At 31.4% G+C, this 21,632-nt stretch overlaps 1 protein-coding gene across 1 annotated transcript in view; it reads right to left on the bottom strand.

Moving 5' to 3' along the window:
- Positions 1 to 21,367, bottom strand: part of LOC144836012 (peptidyl-prolyl cis-trans isomerase H-like) — a 176,684-nt gene extending 155,317 nt beyond the window's left edge. The window contains exon 1 of the mRNA XM_078691180.1: positions 21,353 to 21,367. The gene's annotated coding sequence lies outside the window, so the exon portion shown is untranslated. The remainder of the gene's footprint in view (positions 1 to 21,352) is intronic.
- Positions 21,368 to 21,632: the final 265 nt, after the last annotated feature.

Here is a 21,632-nt window from a genome sequence, read left to right as displayed (position 1 = left end):
ATTTTCTACAGAATGTCTTTTCCAATTATTTTTCTTTATTTATTTAGGAATCGGGGTTAGGCAAGGGAAACACTTCATTGTGAGAATTTATATATAGGTTAAATTCTTTTTTCGGTCGTCTTTCTTTGAGGTAACAATTAATAGCCTAAGGGTATTCTTGTTTAAATGAGAGTTTTATCAAGTTTGCAATTAGTCAATGTACAGAACAATTTAACAATTGAATTATTATCATAGGTTATATTTAACTATCATAGGTTATATTTAACTATCATAGGTTATATTTAACTAAATAGACTATTAAACTGTTTATTTAAAAAGGCTGTATGACGACAAAATGACTAATTTGGAAAAAAAAAAAAGACATTGTTATCCTGGTAGTAGGTTTATATTCAATGGATTTGTTTCATTCTCAAATTTGTTCAAAATATTGGTGAGTAGCTTAAAGTTGTTCAACTGTAATATTAGTACCTCTAGGCTATTGGGAATTACTTTTAAAATTAATATACAGATCAAGTTGTAAGCCCACTATAGGGTATATATAGGCTCATACTCAAACAGTAATCTTTTACATATTAGGCCTATGTATGCATTAAATGCACTGGAATGAAGTTTCTAAAAAAAAATCAGAAACTAAACTGATTTATGGTACCATGAGGAAGGAGAGGGAGGTGAGAGAGGAAGGGAGGAATGGAGGAGGAGGAGGAGGAGGAGAAGGGGGTGAGAGAGGGAGGAGAAGGGGATGAGAGAGGGAGGAGGGAGGATGGAGAGGAGAGAGGGAAGGAGGGAGGCGGTAAGAAGGAGAAGGAGAAAGGGAGAGTGTGCTGAATGATGATGAGAATGATACCGGAATTGATAAGATAAAAATGAAAGTAGAGGAAATGGATCAAATGAAAATGATGATAATTATAATGCAAAAAAGGATGGTAATATTGACAGTGATGATGTTTATGATAATGATGATGGTATGAAAATGATTTTATGACAACAATGATGATGATTGTTACTAATATCAATGATTGTGGTGACAATGATTATGATGTTGATAATGATGATGATAACGATGATGATAACAATAATGATATTGATGACAACAGTGGCTAGGGTGATTATGATGATGAAAAGGTTTATCATATAACACTAACATTGACAATTGATGACGACACCAATATGATGGTATTTTATCCATTTATCTCAAGCTAGCTCATTTCTTTCCACAACTTGCTATTCAATTCATTTATCTAATTTAATTTTGCACATTAAATAGTCATTTAAATCCAATTACCAATATGAATAATCTATTACTTTAAAATTTCCTCTTAAAACATCAGTACAGATATAATTATTATGCAATACGTACTGCATACAAATAGAATCAAAAGGAAATAGCAATTTCAAAATAAAATAAAACTAATGATCAATTTACAATGGAAAAATATATCTACAGTTATTTAAAGTTTTAAAACCCATTTTACTCATTACCTCAAAAGAAAACAGGAATTTAAAAAAAACAAAACTATTGATTATATTTTAATGGTAAAATACTGTATGTTTTTAAAAACCCATTTTACTCATTACCTTCACCATTTTACTAATTACAAACTCACATTCACAAGGTTGTAGTGAAAGTAGCCTAATCACACTCAGCACTAAAGACACACATTTTTTAAAAAATGTTGTGGGAAATCTTATATAGGGGAATTATACTATAGGCGGAGGTATGCACTCTACTGTAGTTATATATTCATTTTAACAACATATAAAAAACTAACACTGTTTTACCTATTTAGGTTATTCCTAGTATCTGGTTTTGTTTTAATTTTGTGTTTCATTTTCTAAATAATTATCTTATTATTATATAACTCTAATCAAGCAGAGGAGCGGAGCAGTTAAGGGAAGGCGCCGCAAACCATAGCCATCAGCACTCATGGCTCAATGGTCAACCGTAGTGGTAGAACAAGTCTTCTCGGATAAGGACTGGACGTTCAGTACACATCAGGGGTATTGACCGGTAAATGGGGTAATTGTCATGCAATATAACACATAACATTTACAAAAAATTTAAAACCTTTTCTTAAATTTTAACATACTATAAAACATACCTTTAACAAGTATAAATCCAGTATGACTTCACAATTTAAAATAAGATATTATAATATGTTCCAACACCTCTTCTCAATACAAGGAATACACAGAGCAATCTGTATGGTAAAACATAGGATATAAAAATATCCACAAAGGAAATTATCTCTGTATTGACGATGTTTGAACGGTGTGCTTTGAAGTAAATGAAAGTTTCTAATGTAATATCTCGATTGACTTGTTATAAACAACGACGGTCAAATGAAACTGAAAGTCGATTTTCTATGAAAGACAATGTCATCAGCGATGAAACATTGTATTATAAATTTATATATTGTATAAAAATCACAGCATGCCTAGAAACATAAGATCAGCTCTGTATAGTTTAGGGCTGAAGTGGATTTACACAATATGGGCTACAGCTATACAGTAAAGTGATGTGCCCAAATATGGTAGTGATATGACATCATCGTGTCCATATATGGGCACCTCACATTTTTTTCGCACCCATATGACGAAATTGCACTCTAGCGTTAGAGTTCAATAGAGTATTTATTGAATAGCATGTGACCCACAATCTGTCAATCAAATGAAAAGAATATATTCAGGTGTGTTTTATGTATTATTCTGTACAGTTTGAATTGATGTATGCTTTACAATTTGTCAGAGACACTAGACTGGAAACTATAGTAACAATAATTTAAGAGAGAATAGGTCTATATTTATATTTCTATACAAACAAGATTGCTACTACAGAATTTAAATGTGTTGTTTAATTTGGCATAGAAAATGTTATTATTATAATATCGTGTTCCAATTATTTATTTGTCTCTTTTATTCCAAATTATTGCAATTTTCTACGACTGTTTTCAAGACTGTCTTATTTATTTTTCTATTGGAAACCTATGCCTAGGCATTTCATTAGATCAATTTATCAAGTAAACTTTTATTATTTAATAAATTAAAAAAATAATAGTTGTGCAAGTAAAAAAGGAGAAAATATAAAAGAAAAGACAAAATGAAAGCACTCAGAAACTGAGTGAAGTACTTGGTAAAATATTGCCACAGAGGGAGCATGTTGATATTTCGGCATGTTAAAAGAATACAGATTCAATTTTTTTTTATTTATGAAGTTATCAATGAACCAATTTTCTTGAATTTCAATAGACATGTTCTGTAAGTATATACTTAGTATCTACACCGAAATATTCAGAATGATAACTTGAAAATTGTAGGCACTATCACACTAACATACAAAGCAAGTACTATAAAGTACTTAGCAATCTATTTGCCAAAGTAATATTAAGAGAACATTATTATCTCCAATCAGAAGCTTACAGGAGCTTGCAATCAAACATAGAAATTGACAGATATAAATATATAAATATTAGTTTCTTTATAGTTTGTTGAACGAGACTTCCAATATCAATTTCCAACCAATAGGAGAAGAAGAATTAAAATTCATAAATCATTATATCATTGTTCATATAATTTCTTTGGACAATAAAAGGACAAAGAACTTTGTATATGATACTGTAACAATGTAAACATGAAGATGAAAGTAATTAATTACTGTAACCTATTTACATAGATTTGAATCAAAACTAGGCCTCATGAATAAAGAGGTTTTTCAAGTATTGTTGTGCGAAGGACTTAATTTTTATCTTTTGTTATTTATTTGGTGTCATAAATAAAGGGGGAGGGATATTCCTAAAGCTCTGTCTCTGTGACCTGCCCATATATGGACATGATGATGTCATAACACTACCATATTTCGGCATATCATTATCGTATTTAGGCACTTTTTTTGTAAAATTAGTTTGACAATGAGACAATCTCCAGCTAGCTTTTTTTTAGACCCTCGTAGTATATTTTTTAGAATAAATAATAATTGAATTGAAAACTTTTCAAATATTGTATTTTATGCAGTTGATTAATTATAGAAGTCGTATACAATAAATAGATAATGAAGGTTGTCAAGGGGTAAGAAAGAAAGAAATTGTTCGTAACCTCCACAAATATGGAGCACTAGAGAACCATAACAATTAGACAAATGACACATTGTCTAAGGACTTGATTTTAATTTAAAATTCCCAAAAGAACGTTTTTCTTCGAAAATATCTCATGAGTTTTTACTACCACCATAAAACTGGTTCTGTTAGCATTTGTACCAACACCTCGGTTAAATGGCAGCCTGGAAATAACGGTTAAAAACACCCAAGTGAATTGGCATTTAACCGGTTATTGCTGTGCAACTTTTAGCTGCAACACAAAATAACGCTTATTTGATTGACAGCCGCTGACCTTTTGTCAACTACACTGCAAACGTTTGAATTGAGCGCTAGTGGCCATTGCATTAAAGGGTGCTGCTAACGATTTTCGTTGACGACCATCCACAGTATTTAGGAGCAGAAATGCAGTCGTTATAAAAATATATTTTTAATCCATTTTGAAATAAACGATTTATTCGGCGCTATGCAGCAGAAACAGACCCTATGAAGAAGACCTAAATTATGATTGAATTTTCAATAATACTTATTTGTTTCCTAAACACTATGGGAATACTATTGAGACAGCTGAATCAAATTCTAAACAATAAACATGTTCATAAGATGTCAAGCTTCATTATCAGTCAAACCTATAGTATCAATCTCTGTTCAGATCAATTATAATATTTATATAGGGCAAAATAAATTGCTATTATTTTCACTTTCAGAGTTTAGTGAAACAAACACAAAATCAGCTGTTATACATGTGTGTTTGATTGCAGTCGTTTGGTTTCAAATCTGAAGGCAAGGCCGTGTGAAAACTGTCTGTTTTATTCTATATTTTTGTATTGTCCATTTTTTGTTCCAGGAACTAGAAAAATCTGTCATAATTTAACAATAGGGATTCAAAGATAGCTTGTCCATAATTCAGATTTTATAATTGAAAAAAAAATCTGCTTTTTAAATATAAAATAATTTCATTTCAGATTTTTGTTGCCCTTGTTACAGAATTTTATATAAAACAAAATTTGAATTAATATATTGAAACATTCATTCAATTTTGATTGCAAGGTTATATTAAGGGGACACTTTTTGCTTCCCTCAGTTTCCTGTTAATACTCCAGCCTATAGTTTGGCTGGAATTACTCTGTATTCAATGCCATGAACACTATATCTTGTAAAGCCAACCCTATTCAGGGGACACCTCTATTAAGGGGACACTTTTTGTTTCCCTCAGTTCCCTGTTACTTACTTCGGTTAGCATTTCTGCATTCAATGCAGTGAACACCGTATCTTGTAAAGCCAACCCTATTCAGGGACACCTCTATTAAGGGGACACTTTTTGTTTCCCTCCGTTCCCTGTTACTAGCACGTATTTTAGTTCCAATTGCTGCACTCAATGCAGTGAACACCGTATCTTGTAAAGCCAACCCTATTCAGGGACACCTCTATTAAGAGGACACTTTTTGTTTCCCTCCGTTCCCTGTTACTAGCACGTATTTTAGTTCCAATTGCTGCACTCAATGCAATGAACACCGTATCTTGTAAAGCCAACCCTGTTCAGGGGACACCTCTATTAAGAGGACACCCTCAGTTCCCTTCCATTCCATGAACACCATGACACTGTTTCATTTTCTATTTTGATTGCATCAACGATTGTATCGTGTAGTTTCTGTCAATTCCGTTGATTGATTGATCTGTTGTACGCAACATTGAAACAATAATTTTTTTGTCTATAATGATTCATATATAATCCCAGACATTCAATCCTACAGAAATAATAAATATGAATACGATTTTTTAACTTTATGCTTTTAAAATTTAATATAGAATACCACTAATTTCCGAAATAAAATGTTGATAATAATTATTATAGTGTAGTATCATTTTATTCATTGTAGTTCATTATAGTAGTTTCAGAATAAGTTTTTTTTATACATACAGTACTGTACTATAGTATTAGTAGTAAAGTATGTTAAAAACATATATTTTACTTTTGTTCCTTTCACCAGTGTCATAGGTTTTATGATCAACATGTTAAACTTTATGGTTTTGTTCTTTGAATCAACACAAACCATATATAAAATGACTCTCTTACCTTCTAAATAAAAAATATTGAGAACACGCCTTCTCTAACGTTAGCTTCGAAGAATGGTTTGATCCTTACAAAATATCATCCCTTGATTTCCTGAAAGTAAGACATTTCAGAAAAAACAATGCCATATATGTGAACATTTCTGAAATACAGTTGAAAATAAAATAGGAAAGAAAATTTAAATATATTAGAACCTCTATTAAGGGGACACTTTCAGGACCCAACAAATTGTCCCTTTAATAAGGGTACCCCTATTCAGGGGACAGTACCATAACTAAAATTGTCTCCTAATAGGGGATTTCGCGGGAAAAAACAAAAATAAAATATACTAAAGTGAATGTTTTAAAAAAAAAAATTGAGAAGAATCAAAACTTAGCAGGCAATGTTTCATTAATATGAAAACGGTCAAGCCACAGAAAGTATCATTTTATTATGATCAATTTCAAAAAGAAAAAAGAAACACTATAAATGAATTATGTGGTCTTTTTTGTGATGAAAAAAATATTTTCCCCTTAATAAGGATGTCTTCTGAGTAGGGGTTAGCTGTAACATATTTCCCCTCATTTCACGGGAAAGTGACCCCTTAGCAGCGGTGTCCCCTGAATAGGGGTGACCTAATAGAGCATTTCTCCTGTAGTAATACATTTTTTTTAACCCTAGCAGGTACCCATTTAAAACTGGGTGGAGAGAGGCAAACTTAAGTACAATATTTCTTTCAAACTCTCAATCCGAAGCCTGTAACACATAAATGATATAGCCCTTCAGATTCAAACAAAGGAAAAGCAATATTTACATGAGTTCATATGACACAAAGGTTTCTTCATCAATAATAATTACTTTAATTATTTTTTTCTAATTGACGACATATTTCTGAGTTGGAATGTGGGCTAATTGGCGTGGAAAGTAATTGATAACTGAAATATTTTGTTCTGTATGCATGCCCGCTTTGTAGTAGTTTATGGAATGTTAATTGTTATCAAAAGGAGTCTAGTTCGTTGAGAAGTACCATTTTCAGTGTTCAATCTTGTTTTATTTTGGTCATTTACGAGTTGTTCACTGTTAATAGAATACAGTAAAACCCCTATTTAGGGACACCATTAGGACCCAGCAATGTGTCAACTTTTAATAATAATTTCAATATCCTCAATAAGGAGAAATAAAAAGCAGATTTTCTAAAATTTTGTATTGGTTGGACGTTTTTTAAAGGCTTAACCTATAGTTGTTTTATATGCAGTGTTCCCTTGTTTGGGACACCCCGATTAAAGGGACCCTTCCCCCTGGTATGAATTTGAAATATATATTTTAAAGCCAACCCTTATTCAGGGGACACCTCTATTAAGACCTCTTTTTTGGTCCCAAAGATTTCTCCTTAGTAGGTGTGCTGCTGTACCTTAATTAAAACATATATCATCTAAACTAAAATCTACAATAACAATACTTTTAATTTAAATTTTCAGAACATAGGTATAAAACAACAACCAACCAACTGGGCCGATGTTCTCAGCGAAAACGAGCAAGAATTTCACACGTTCCAGTCAAGTATTTCCAAAAGATTGAATTTACTAATGACAATAATTATCCAAATTATTGATAGCCAGGGGAAATAAACCAATGTTAACTTACGTCGACGAAACGACGGCTTAATACTCATTCATAAAAAAATGCAACATTTATTGGGCCGTGAGATACTTACTAATCACTAGGCTAGACATACAGTAATTAACTATCAATTATGAAAATTTAATATTTTCAAATCAGATGATAAACTACTGTATATCAAATTTTATGAAATACAATTGACTCGTATTTTGATCTTTTTTTTTTCATTTAATTTGTCTCCATAAAAATACAATTTACAAAACGTGGACAAAGAACAAGAAAAAAAAGGATTCATAAAAAGTGAACTTAATCATTATCTAGTAGGTCTCCTTTGCACTGGATAGTGATTAAGTTCTGTATTTGGTTATTGATTAAATTAACTTTGTTATCTTTGTTTAAATTTGTAATGGTACCTTTAAAAAAAAATGCCTATGATACCCTGAAAATCAATAGACCGAATTCTAATAAAACTACATTTTAAACTGATGAAGAGTTAATTTGTTTTTCTTATTCTAATAATATTCCCAATAATTTAGGAGACTGGGAGGTTATATATGTTCATAAAATATAAAATAAATACAGATGAACCTTCTTAAAAATGAACATGTTTAGGTCAGGGAAGTGTCTGCGTATATTGTACACACTTACAAGGTGTGTCTCTTACAGGTTTTACTGTAACCCTTGTCTAAACTATCAAACTTTATATGACAAAAAAATGTGATGTGCCCTTATATGGACATGATGATAATGATCACTACCAAATTTGGGCATATCACACTTTTTTGTCACATAAAGTTTGATAGTGTAGACAGAGCTTTTAAAGCGAGGTCCAGAATGTTCCAGCTTATACAAGAGGTGGTCTCTTACAAGGTGTTCACACAGAGAAGTTTAAATGTAATCCTAAAAATGAAACACCTTGAGGGTTAGAAAGTGTCTGCTTAAATACAGTATTGGTTCCTTACAAGATGTCCGCACAGAGAGGTTAAACTGTAATCCAAAAAAGAAAACTTTGACATCACTTACAAGAGGTGTCCGCACAGGAATGTTTCACTGTGAATCCTAAAATTGGTCACCCCCAGATTCGAACATCTTATATAAGAGGTCGTCACTTATAAAAGGGCGTCACTTATAAGAAGTGTTTGCTCAAGGAGGTTTTACTGTAATCCAAAAGAGAAAACTTTGACATCACTTACAGGACATTCGCACAGAGAAATTTAACTGTGAATCCTAAATTAGACACTTCATGTCATTTACAAGATGTGTCCGCACAGAAAAGTTTAAACTGTGAATCCTAAAATGAGATAATTTAATGTCACTTACAAGACGTGTCCGCACAGGGAGGTTTAATTGTATCAAATCTAATGACTATTGACACAAGGAGGAGGAGGGGGTGGGCTTGATTTTACACTTTGAAAGGTTTTTAATCTTTGTTAACCTGTGGTTTTTTTCACTTCATAATATTTTATGGTACATCTTTATTGTTTTCATCAATGCTATAAATATCTTTATTACGTAAACTTCATAAATCTTCTTGTATTAGTAATTAACAATCCGCAACAGCATCCAGTCATGATGATATAATTATTTTCAAATTATCATCATCAGTAAAACTATTTTTATCTCAACCATCCTCCGCTGGAATGTATGAATGAGAGATGAAACCTTTGAACGTTGGTACAAAGCATCTGAGAGTCATTGGCCTATGCATATATCTTTCTTCTGAACAAAGACAGAGCTGACTTATAATAATATCAACATGATCTAAAAAAAATTTTTTTTTAAAAACCAATCTGGGTATATTTTTACCGTATGTGTAATAAGATATTAAACTGATTTATCTAAACAATTACAAGTTTTCAAAGAAATTAAAGATGATATAGCTGATTTGATTTATTTTGATACCATACAATACAGATACAGATAAAGACGAAACAAATAGCGCAATCATTTTGTATGGTACCAGGAATAGCCCTCTAAATCCGCAAAAGGTAATTACACCCCTAAGGGTCATGAACATTGTGCTGTAGTAATATTCATTCATATATTAATTTGTACATTGGAACTCCTCTTTCAAAACATTATTAAAGAGACATTTTCTCTTGAAACAAGTGCTAATAAGTTTTAACCAATGCATATTTGGAGGACACCTCTATTAAGCGGACACTTTATTGGGTCCTGAAAAATGTCCATTAACTCTACTATTTATTCTCGGATCATTTCTTCTGGCAAGAAAATGTTACTAAATTAATCTCGGACTCACTATTATAATCTGTACTCACAGTTAAAATAGGATTATAGGTATATTGACTTGGATGTTGAGGCATTTTTTAGCTCCCAATAAGCCTCCTAAACCATGGAGTAAAGAATAAGAGGAGGCACAACACGGCCTAGCTATCCAGTTAATCCAATTAGTATCACGCTGTGCGGTAGTGCTTAAGCATAGGGTAATAAACTTCCCATAACGATCCTTTGAAGAACATCCTGTTTACCCGTGCAGCTCGCTGCAGAGTCGGCTCTGATTACGTAACACCCTAATTAAGGAAGAAGCCAGGCATGACATCGGTGACAAGAAAAGTAAACAGAGGCTGCGCAGTAGTTTCTAATACATCATAGTGAAGCATGACCGTTGTGCAGTTGTTCATTGTTCTTTGAGCTTTTTTCTCGAAAAAACCGTTTAAAAATCGAGTAAATTTTCACGGAGATATCGCAGTTTTTATACCAGCTAACAAATTAATCATATTTTTTATCAAGCCATAGACGTATCATTTGGTAAATCGAAATTTTACCGTTTAAGCAACTTTTTAATTTACGAACCCTAGTGCATTTTGTAGCATATTAAAGACTCCAACTTATTTTAAAATCATATTTTAGTGCGCGCAAATGCGCGCATGAAAAAAATTATATAATTTGTTCTCATGAATATTCAAAAATATACGTATATTAGAATTCCAACGACACAATTTCTTATTTTTATTACTGTATATGACATTTAATTTATGTTTCAGTCTATATTATGACCGTTTAGCAAAACTAAAATTCTTCTACTTTAGTCTGATATTGTATAATTAAATTATTTATGATATTAATATCATAAAATATATGATTTTTACGATCACATACTTAGAGTTGAAATTGTAGAACTAAATTATATATCGTTTAACGATTTGTGGCTACACATAGGCCTACTACATAAATTAGTAGGCCTCAGTTCGTAATATATTATTATTTAATAAATAGCCTAAAAAAAGATAATATTTAATCCCATAATGATGGACATATTTATTGCATACCGTAACCGGTAGGCCTAATAGGTTCAGGCATAGGCGCGCCTATAGTAATAATAAACAATATCAATAATAATAGCAATAGGTTTTTTTTATGTAGGTCTATATTAATATATTAATAATTGTAATAACGTTAGAAATAGTAGTAATATTTTATTAAAGAAGAAATTAATCAATTAGTTTTCGGATAGTCGTTATTATAAAATATGGTATAAAATGGTACTACGAGAATATTCGTTTAGTATCAACCCGTAACAACAACTACAAATTATATGTGTTGGTTAAAAATTATTACAAATATAGTCTATGCTTATTTGTAATTATAATCCATTGTTTAAAAGGATTATGTGCAGTTCGGTACATAGGCCTAGCGGTTAATCGTAAAATTAAAAAATCGGACAACATACGAACAATAGATCGCCAACATTATTCGTACCCGTTTGCTGTATTGCGTACGTCGATACACGTACAGTACACGACTGAGGCGGCTGTAAACTTCGCCTGGAAAGTAACTAGTACAGTATTCTGGTCCCTGGATGGAACATGATATCACACGTAAACCGCAATGGAGCAGGCCCAATGTTAAACAATTCGTACAAAGGGGAACCGCCAGACAAGTGCGTACCTATTCATTGTTTATTAGATCGCTGGCAATATGCATGCATATAAAGTGCAATAAAAAATGGAACGTCGCGGTTTTTCTAGGCGCTGAAGTTATACGAAGTGTGAACGCGAATGATTTTTACTGTATATCATATTCCCCGACGAAAAGTACTCGCGTTTCCCAGACAGGGGAGTGGGGGAGATAGGCTCTCCGACGAGGGGATACAGCCCCCGTAGCCCCCACGCTGACACCACCACTGGTCCTTATTAAACCCATTAATCCATCATGATTCATGATAAGTTGTCTGGAGAAATTACCAACATTTAGTACACAGTAAACCATATACATATAATTCCTTTATTGGTGCCGTATAAAACTCGTATTATTAATTTATTAATAAAAGATATCCAGTAGAATAGCGCTGCTTTTTATAAAAATTAATAAACAAGGTCGGAATACAAGTTCAGTAGGTCTACAACATGGAGTCCATGACGTCTACAAACAGTATAGTACACCTTTTACGCTTGAACGCACATCGCGCCTAGGAAGAGTATTGTGACGTCCTAATACGCATGTGTACTTACACCAAAATTGACCGCGGGCAGTAAACATTGTAATCTTTGCTAATTGGGTTACGTAACGGCAGTGTTTAGCACCTATTAAATACTCATTACAAGCATAGCCTTAAGGAAGCGGTAAATACGGTGAACTGATTGAACTATTCAAGTTGTGTCTCCTCTTATTCTTTACTCCATGCCTAAACACATTCCATAAACATGGTTGAAATATCATTGAGTGTATAGTCTACTTGAAGCCAAGTAGTAGTATAAGAATGTGTTGATTTGAGAAGAATTTTCAATAAACATTTTCAAGTAAACACAAGATTAAAATATATTTTATAAAAATGAATATTAAAATTTAGGTAGAGTTGTTTTTTTAATAAAATTCTAAGTACATAAATTGTACACTGTGTGATTCCTATCATATCATATACATAATTCATTTTGCCATATTATTAATAAAATGAACATGAGGCCAAAAAAAATTACTTAATTAAGAGAAAAATATATAAGAAAAAATTAAATTATTCAAACCAACAGTGGTGTTGATATAGTCTAGTGTATGTGTACCACTTACCCGGATAAACTGACAATAGCCCGTGCTCTCCAGAGGAGGCTTATAGATACACAAAAAGTTAAATAGATTCTAAATTTTATCATAATTTTTATACAAATTATTATTCTGTTTATCACTCTCTGAATCAGTCCTTTTGCTGCGCAAAAAAAAAATTATTGGAGGGATATGTGCTTCAATAAGTGACAGTGTATAACATAAAAAAACATAACATACTAGAAAAAAGATATATGTCTATTGTTTAGGTTTAAACCTCTGGGGATATAGCTATATTCAGTACTGTGGGTTGTTAATTAGCTAGCTGTTGCCATTAAGACACAGTGTGATTTGATGACAAGTAAATTGAAAAACAGTTTTATAATTATTGTAATTATCGGGTATCTGTGATATCATGATGATGCTATACAAAGGATTTGGTCAAAATAATTTGTTTTTAATTGTGTTTAGCGATGCATACTATTGTCTTGGTCAACATGATAGTCCAGAGGACAATGTCCAAGATTATAACAATAGAATTGTTGTCAGGTCTTAGAGATCCCTGCTGTCTGTATGTGGAAACACAAATTCAAATTCTTTATTGCAACAAAGTAAACATTGTTGAATTTACAATATTAAAATAACAATAAATAATTAAAAATACAAGTTCACATTACAACATATCAATCAAAATCACTTTGTTTCTACTTCAGTTTTTGATGGAGTAAGAGCAGTTTTCTGTTTGGGCTCATGCCTATTACTTGCTCCTGGCAAGATGAAATGTAAAACGTACTTTTAAGAACTTTTGCCAAATAAATATTATTATTATAATTATTATTATAAAGTATAATGATAAAATGTTATTTAAACAAAATAAAAGCGCTGTGAATCATTTGTTTACTTACAAGTAAATAATAAAAATTATCTGTTGATTTAGCGTTTTTTTTTTTCGCTTTTTAAAAAATATTATATAAAGAGTACAGAGTTACACAAAAACCTATACATGGTTAAGCTGATCTAAACCATATCTGAGCTATATACAGACTACCGTATGCGCTCTGTCGTTAACCCTGATATAATCCTAATTTACCTTTGAGGTAAACCGAAATGTATATTATAACTCTGATGGACCGCAATTTAACTTGGATAAAGAAGAAGATAACATTTTCGTAAAACTGGCTAGTTTGTTCTAGGAACATCAAAATAAAGATCTTTAGAGATAAATCTTTAGAGATAGGTATCTACCTCAACAAAGCTGAACATAAAGATAACAAAATAAATTATTCCTATCTTTCTCCACTATTGCTCTGAAACCTCGACAAGCTGAAGGCGATAACAAGAATAACAAAATCCTGATTACCGAAAACAAATCAATGTCATCGATGAATAAGTATTGTGTCAAAACATTGACAGATTCGTAATGACTCACGTCATCTCAGAGACGTATAACGATTTTCAAAGTTTACTGATTTACTCCGCTGTAAATGAGTTACTTGGTTAAAAAATGGCCACCCTAATACATGAAATGTGGGGGAATAACCTGGGACTTGCAGCCTAACTAGGCTGATTTTCACACAGGTGTAGACGACACATACAATAATTTTCTTCTCCCCTAAGGGTCCCTTCGTGCCGAGTGCTGCCACCAAACTGCGCCCGTTCGTTTTTTCCACAACGACTGTCAGCACATAATGCTGAGGCTTAGTACAATGATCTTCTAACAGCTCATTCCATCACGTTCAGAATGAAAACGGGACTCACCAACCTCACTGCACTTTGTATTAAAGAGACATCTTATGATGTTCTTTATTAGACCTAAGTGATGACCATTCGTATAATACTTGAGTTTTACCATGAAACGGTATTTGTGACCTACCTTAGAAATGCGTTGAATTACAACATAATGAAAATAGAAGACAATATGAAATTAACAGCTCATTCTTGATTGGTGTTATAGAGCACTTTATAAGTAAACAATATATTAAATTAACAGCTATACCCGATGGTGTGCTTACAACCAAATAGACAATATGAAATTAACAACAATTCTCAACGAAGATATTGAAAGCACTTGCATATTAATTTTCAAACGACCTAGAGAAAAAATTCATACTGATAAAATACAGGAAAAAGTAATATGTGAAATTAACAGCTATTCTTGATGGGGTGTTACAGAGCACTTTATAAGTAAACAATATATGAAATTAGCAGTTAATACTTAATGGAGTTCTATGGAGTATAAGAAAGAAGAATATAAGAAATTAACAGAATATTCGATGGGGTACTAAGTAGCATTATAAAAGATGGACAATATATGGAATGAACAACTTTTTTTGATGAAGATATTGAAAGTATCTTGCTTCAGATGACCTGAAGAGAAAATTGATAACTGATAGAAGACAGAAAAAAACAAGTTAAGCAATCATTTATGTGTCTTTTCCTGTTTTTTTAAAGGTTCTCACAATTCCCTTTCCTTTTCTCCTAAGTAATATACCTCCTTTCTGCTACGCTTTCCCTTCTTGATAAACATCCTCTCTTTCTCTAAACATCCCTCATCTCAAAAGTTCCTCATCCTTTATAAATATGCACCTTTTCTTCTTCCTCAGTATCCCCTTCCTCTTCCATATCCTAAGCCATTCCTTACATCTAAGTACCCGCTTCCCGTACACCTAAGTACCCGCTTCCCGTACACCAAAGCACCTTATTTTTCTTCCTAACTATCCCTTTTCCATAAGCCTCTCCTTCCTAAGCACACAATTCTAAGCAATTCTTCTTCCTAAAAACTCCTGTCTGAATTCAAATAAGTTTACACGCTATCAAACTCTAGCATGTATACCTTGCGTGTCAACTGACAATCTAACCGTGACAGATCATATATCAGTTAACAGAATATAGACAAACCATCTGCATAATAGAGAAGATGATGTTACAATATAAAAACACCAGCAAATTTATACTGCAATAAAAATGTTACAATCAATAAAATAATAATAAAGTGTTTGTATGGAAATATAATTAATAGAAAAGTTAGACATTAGTAATGATATTAAAAATAACATAATTATGGTAAACATCTGGATATCAAAGGTGAAGTTACTATTAGTGATATAATGCAATATTACATAGCATATGTAAATACGTAAACGTGATTGGTTGAAACTGCATCACATGACTACCGCTGCGAGGATCGTAAATCGTATATATATCCTCGAGTACGATGATATTGACTAAGTAATTTTCACGTAATTATCGTGTCCCTGTCATTAACATATAAAATCCAGCAAATTCTTGAGTACGATGATATTGACTGTGTAATTTTCGTGTGACAACACTAGTGTTTGGCGATAAATAAACAAAAGTCAGCTGCTGGGTCTTGAACTCGCGATGAAATTGTCACTCCATCACAAGACAACGCTTCATGCGCTGCGCCACGGAACTATTTAAACTATGCATACATAGCGCCCTCATTTGTTATTAGTCCTTCCTAGATGTGATGAAAGACCGTTTGTGAGGTTAATACTCACAGTAGTAACTTGGTACGCGTGAGACGCAGTGAACATCCGGTGATTCGGCTCGCGCTTCGGGAAATATATTCCATCGAACAAAATATCATTCCCTCGGGGATGTCAAATCTTATATTACCTCTAGGCAGGCAATATCTGTATACTGTTACCAATAGAATGCTTTAAAGGCTTTACCACCCACGACCAAATTTATTTAGATAATAAAAGTGATTTGAAATGAATTGAATAGAATTTCAGCTCCTGTGTACACATTCAGTTTCTAGTATAAAATTAATTCAAATTGCAATATTCTATGTTGTTGTCAAATTGTTAAAAAATGAACCTTGTATTAAACAGTAACCGACCAATTGAGAATTCTTACAATAGTAGTAGAAGTAAACTCTTTTTTAAAATAGAAAACTCTTACTGTCGGTGCCTTCAAGATCTATTTTGGTACAATATCAATATTTGATTATTATAATTATTATACACTACTGAGTCATAAACTCTTTCATTATATTTATGAATACTCTATACTTTTGCATGAATTAAATTAGTATTATTTTTAACTTAATGTAAAATTTAGTGTACCCATAGGCCCTATGTTAACTTGTGTTATGTATGTTTACATGATTACGTCTACAATTTTTAAGTTATCATCCTGAATATTGTTTTGTCAATACATATAATAGACCATACTTCTTGATTTTGGAGAAAATTGAATGATGCATTAATGACGTTAAACATTTTTTAGATATCTGTATCTTCAATATGGGCTGAAATATCAAATTGCTTTGAAGTGTTTCTAAACGTTTCATTTTTTACATAATCAATAGGGGTTAATTTTAAGAGGAACAAGGAATGGTTGGAGATTTTTTTTTCCGATCACCAAACCGCAACATACCTATTTCAACTCTTTTCAGTAGAAACCCTTGAGACACCCAGAAGTGGATCATGAAGTGTAAGCGATATGGATACCACTTTTGACAGCTAAAATGAAATTATAAACTACTTTTTGACATCTATATTTGACAGACTATTAATAATTATGTTAGAGCTCTCCTGGATCCGTCACAGATTCAACAAATGAGGGGAAATGTTTTTAAAAAACTACAGCAAATCCTTATTCAGGTCTTATATATATATATTTTATATTATTTCATTTTATTGTATATATTATTATAACATTTATTCTGATATTCCTAATTTAATGTTTAGGATTAATGCTTGTTATTGTTATTTTAATTTTATTGAAGAGGGCCCTGAATATCAGTTACCCCACTGGGCTAAACTGGAAGGGTTTACCTTCTTTAAAGATACAGTAGTTGAAATAAAAATGTTTAAAAAGGAGACACTTTGTTGCATCCTGTCCCCTTAATAGCTGGGGTTACTGTAGTTATAATTCAACCTATATCTGCATACCTTCTTTTTGAAATCAATAATTCCCATGTAATATTATCCCACAAAAGGATGCACAGCACAGAAAGATAACATCTTCAGATGTAAAACACCTTTTATATCTTATTTTTAAAGTAAATATATTATGTATATATTCGGTAGTAGGATAGTTGACTAAGACAACACAAATGGAATGTTCCATGTTATTCTCCTCACAGCTGTTATCGCACTAGCATACTGTTTGATTTAGGGTTGTTAGTATGGTTGCATATCATCTACTACTTTATAATATTATTATTGTATTTTGGCTTCCTTTTAACAGTGACTATAATAAGTTTATTTATCTTTATTTTCTCGATGCTGGAGAAATCACACAACCAAGAAGGCAACTGTTTTTAAAGTCAGTTATATAAAAAAGAATACACAAACCAAAAGTGGTGTTGGTAGTCTATAAGTCTCTTTACGAAATAGACACTGATGATTCAGTGGTATCCTCCACACAACCTCTATCCTTTCCCACCCCTTCTGACCCCATCCTCTATAATCTTAGCATTAAAATAATTTATTTATCAAATTTGAATGTTAGATTTAATATATTTTCTTCACTGTTTATATATACCATTTTGGCTGTTTATAAATTAATTTCCAATATATCACTGGGTAGTTTAAAATTTCCCAAATCCTGTAAATTTAATTTTATATTTAAAAATTAATTAAACCAGTACATGTTCCTTCAATTTCTATGAAAATTATAATTGATTCAATATTCAATGTCACTTACAGGATGGAGAAAATAATAAAAATATTAAATTTATTTTTTAAAAAGAATAGAATAACATAGTACAGTATAATCAAAGAGCCTAGTAAAACGAGAAATTTTTATTAATCACTGGGAACACATAACTTATGGGATGGAGATATAATATTAGTAAATATTAAAAAGGAAAATAACCCATTTTAGTTATATCATTCACAATTCATCTACAATAATGAAAATGGAACAAAAAATGATGACTCGCAAAATCAATAATGTAAATATTACCATAAATACTAAAAAATACATTTTGGTGGTAGCTTTAACAAATTTACTGGTAGTAGTACCCAGTACATAAACTGTCAACATTACCATAGTATATATTACATTTAATTAACTATTACATAACTACTATAGAATGGTAATATGTAATTAGGGTTAAGCCTTATTAGTTAATTAATTGCTGGCTCCACTTTAATTACTAATTAAATGTTGCTATGTGATATCGGATATGAGGCCATAAAGTCAGTTTAAAGTTGACCAAAGCATATCTCCAGTTGCTATGACACGCTATTGGTCAAGCATACAGTAGCACTATAAATACATTTTTTTTATATTAAATTTGGTTTTATTATTATTAAGTTTGCATTACGATGTTTACATTAACTGTGAAAGATATTGGAATATTGCATTTTGCAACCTTGTTCAACAAAAAAATTGATGTGTTCTATAAATGAGTGGGAGAAAATGCAGAATTAATATTATATAATATAGTATATGACTGAGTATAATCCCATGTTAAAGTATACTGAATTTGGGTCATAAGACTTTGATAAATACAAGGATACTCACTCTTAATTTTTGCAAAATTAACAAGGCCCCTGGGAATATACTCTGCAATATGCGGTATTCTAGAGTTTCTACACAAACGGCTAAATAGAATTATTGCCAGCATCTCCATTCAATGGGTTATAAAAATAATAAAAACAAAGTATTTACAATATTTTTTCTTCAAATAACTGTTATGAACACCATAAAAAAATGATATTTCACATCATTAAATTATATAGTATAACTGTGTTTATTAAATCCTCATCACAAATACCAAGCACAGTGTTTTTTTACAGTAATTTTCCTGTCAGATTAGCCCATGATGTCCAATTACTAATTAATATTCCTGGCTCTGTGAATTTGTTTTTTTATGGTAAAAAAGAGAATTTGGGAACTTTAAAAAGAAATGTTTGGATAGTTTGGTGTTGATGTATGACTGTTGACTGTGTATTTATTCAAATAATAATTAGTTTAGTGCATTCTCTTGGTCTAAATGAGTCAATTAGGCCTACAAATGAAATCTGATAGGACCATCTTCATCAGTGGGATACAACCACATATCAGAATATGATTTAGTTGACGACGTTGCGTAATAAGTAATGAATCACCTTTGTTACCAGGGTAAACGTGTTCCGCGCCACCGCACGTGATTTAATTGACACTTCGCATACTTGTAATGAAATCAAATGCATTTCCCTGTCATGATAATTTGTAATTAAAACATAATTGCGACCATCATCGTCTTTTAAACAAAGTGCATATATTTTTTTTTATTCTAAAAAAATGTTTTATTTTGTAATTTCCTTATCTACTTTATATATTTAACATCACAGCTGTTTTTCTTCAAAAAATAATATAAATTGAAAAAAGAGTTATTTGAAATACTTATGAAATAAAACATGTTCTAATAATATCAATGAAACAAAAAGCAAAACAGAAAACATGAATCGATTGACCTACAAACTATATTTTTCATAACTCAAAGAGTTTTCAAATAACTTCTGATAAATATTGATAAATTGAAAAAAAAAAAAATGTGAAAAGTTTTCAAATAACTTCTGATAAATATTGATAAATTGAAAAAAAAAAATGAATTACACAAACCAGAAATAGTGTTGGTAGTCTGTGAGTGCCGCTTACCTGGATAAACCGACATTAGACCTTTTCTCATTAAATTGGGAAACAATAACGAAAAGAAGAATTTTTAGTGGAACACCCCTACCTATCAATGGAACAGTCTGAATACTAAAAAATTCATTTCATATTACTGTATTATTATTTTCAATTAGAAAACGGATAAAACAAGGAACAATATTATACTTTAACACTATACTAATAATGTAAATTACTGTTTAGTTGTCTTTGAATTATTATTACAGTATTATTTTATAGAGAAACTCAACAGTTCTTTTCAGAAATAATATACGTGGTGTACCGCAAACTTTATATCAACATTTGATTTCGCCATGCAAACCTTCAAACAATATATTATTATTCTGTTAATGTACTCTACTGAACCACTTTGGAAATCAATGCTTTAGCACTGAAAGTGTCATTCAGTATAAAGACAGAATAAATAAATAAATAAAATAATAATAAATAAATATATGACCAACCTCTATTCAAGGGACATTCTTAAGAGGAGACTTTGTTGGGCCCTGAAGATGTCCCCTTAATAGAGGTTCTTGTAATTTGTCAACATTTTTTTTTACTTAATTGTTCATATTGCAGACTAATATTTTTTTTAATCAAATTAAAATTCACTGCTAAAAAAATTGTAAAACATGGAAATGACCACCAATCTGAACTCAATTAGTTGAACCAATACTCCCTGATGAGAAATCACAGTTTAGGAAACCTAAACTTGGAACTTAAATTAGTTTTATTAACTTAATGTATTAACACTTGGTTATTTAATAATTATTTGACAGTAAGAGAGAATTAATAACATGTTCATATTGTTTGTAGGTTTTTGTTTGAGTTTATCGGACAGGAATGCCAGCTTTGAGATGTATAGTAAATTAAGTAATTCGCTTATGGTTTTCAATAGATAACCCCATAAATGAATTATGACGGTATTACTGTGGTGAAAAACTGTTTTTAAATATACCGTAAAACCTTGCCTGCTTTTCTAAAAGAAACATATCTGTGGTTTGCAAAAAAAATCCTGAAAAGAAGCCCATCTTGCAAAGAAGAAGCTCATGGGCTTCTTTTCGAGCTTTATAGTTCCCATTTTCAATTTGCATATTACTATTATATTACCCTAAATAAGTATAATCCTATGTTAAATTGAATACGACTTCAAGTGCAAATCCAGGTATAATCTCACTCTTAATTTTTGCCAAAATAACAAGGCCCCTGGGACATACTTTGTAATATGTGGTATTCTA

The sequence above is a fragment of the Antedon bifida genome, chromosome 2 (assembly GCF_963402885.1).
Source record: "Antedon bifida chromosome 2, ecAntBifi1.1, whole genome shotgun sequence".
In the NCBI taxonomy this organism is placed as follows: domain Eukaryota; kingdom Metazoa; phylum Echinodermata; class Crinoidea; order Comatulida; family Antedonidae; genus Antedon; species Antedon bifida.
The sequence above is the reverse complement of the archived record's forward strand: the minus strand, read 5'-3'. Positions and strand labels throughout refer to the sequence as shown.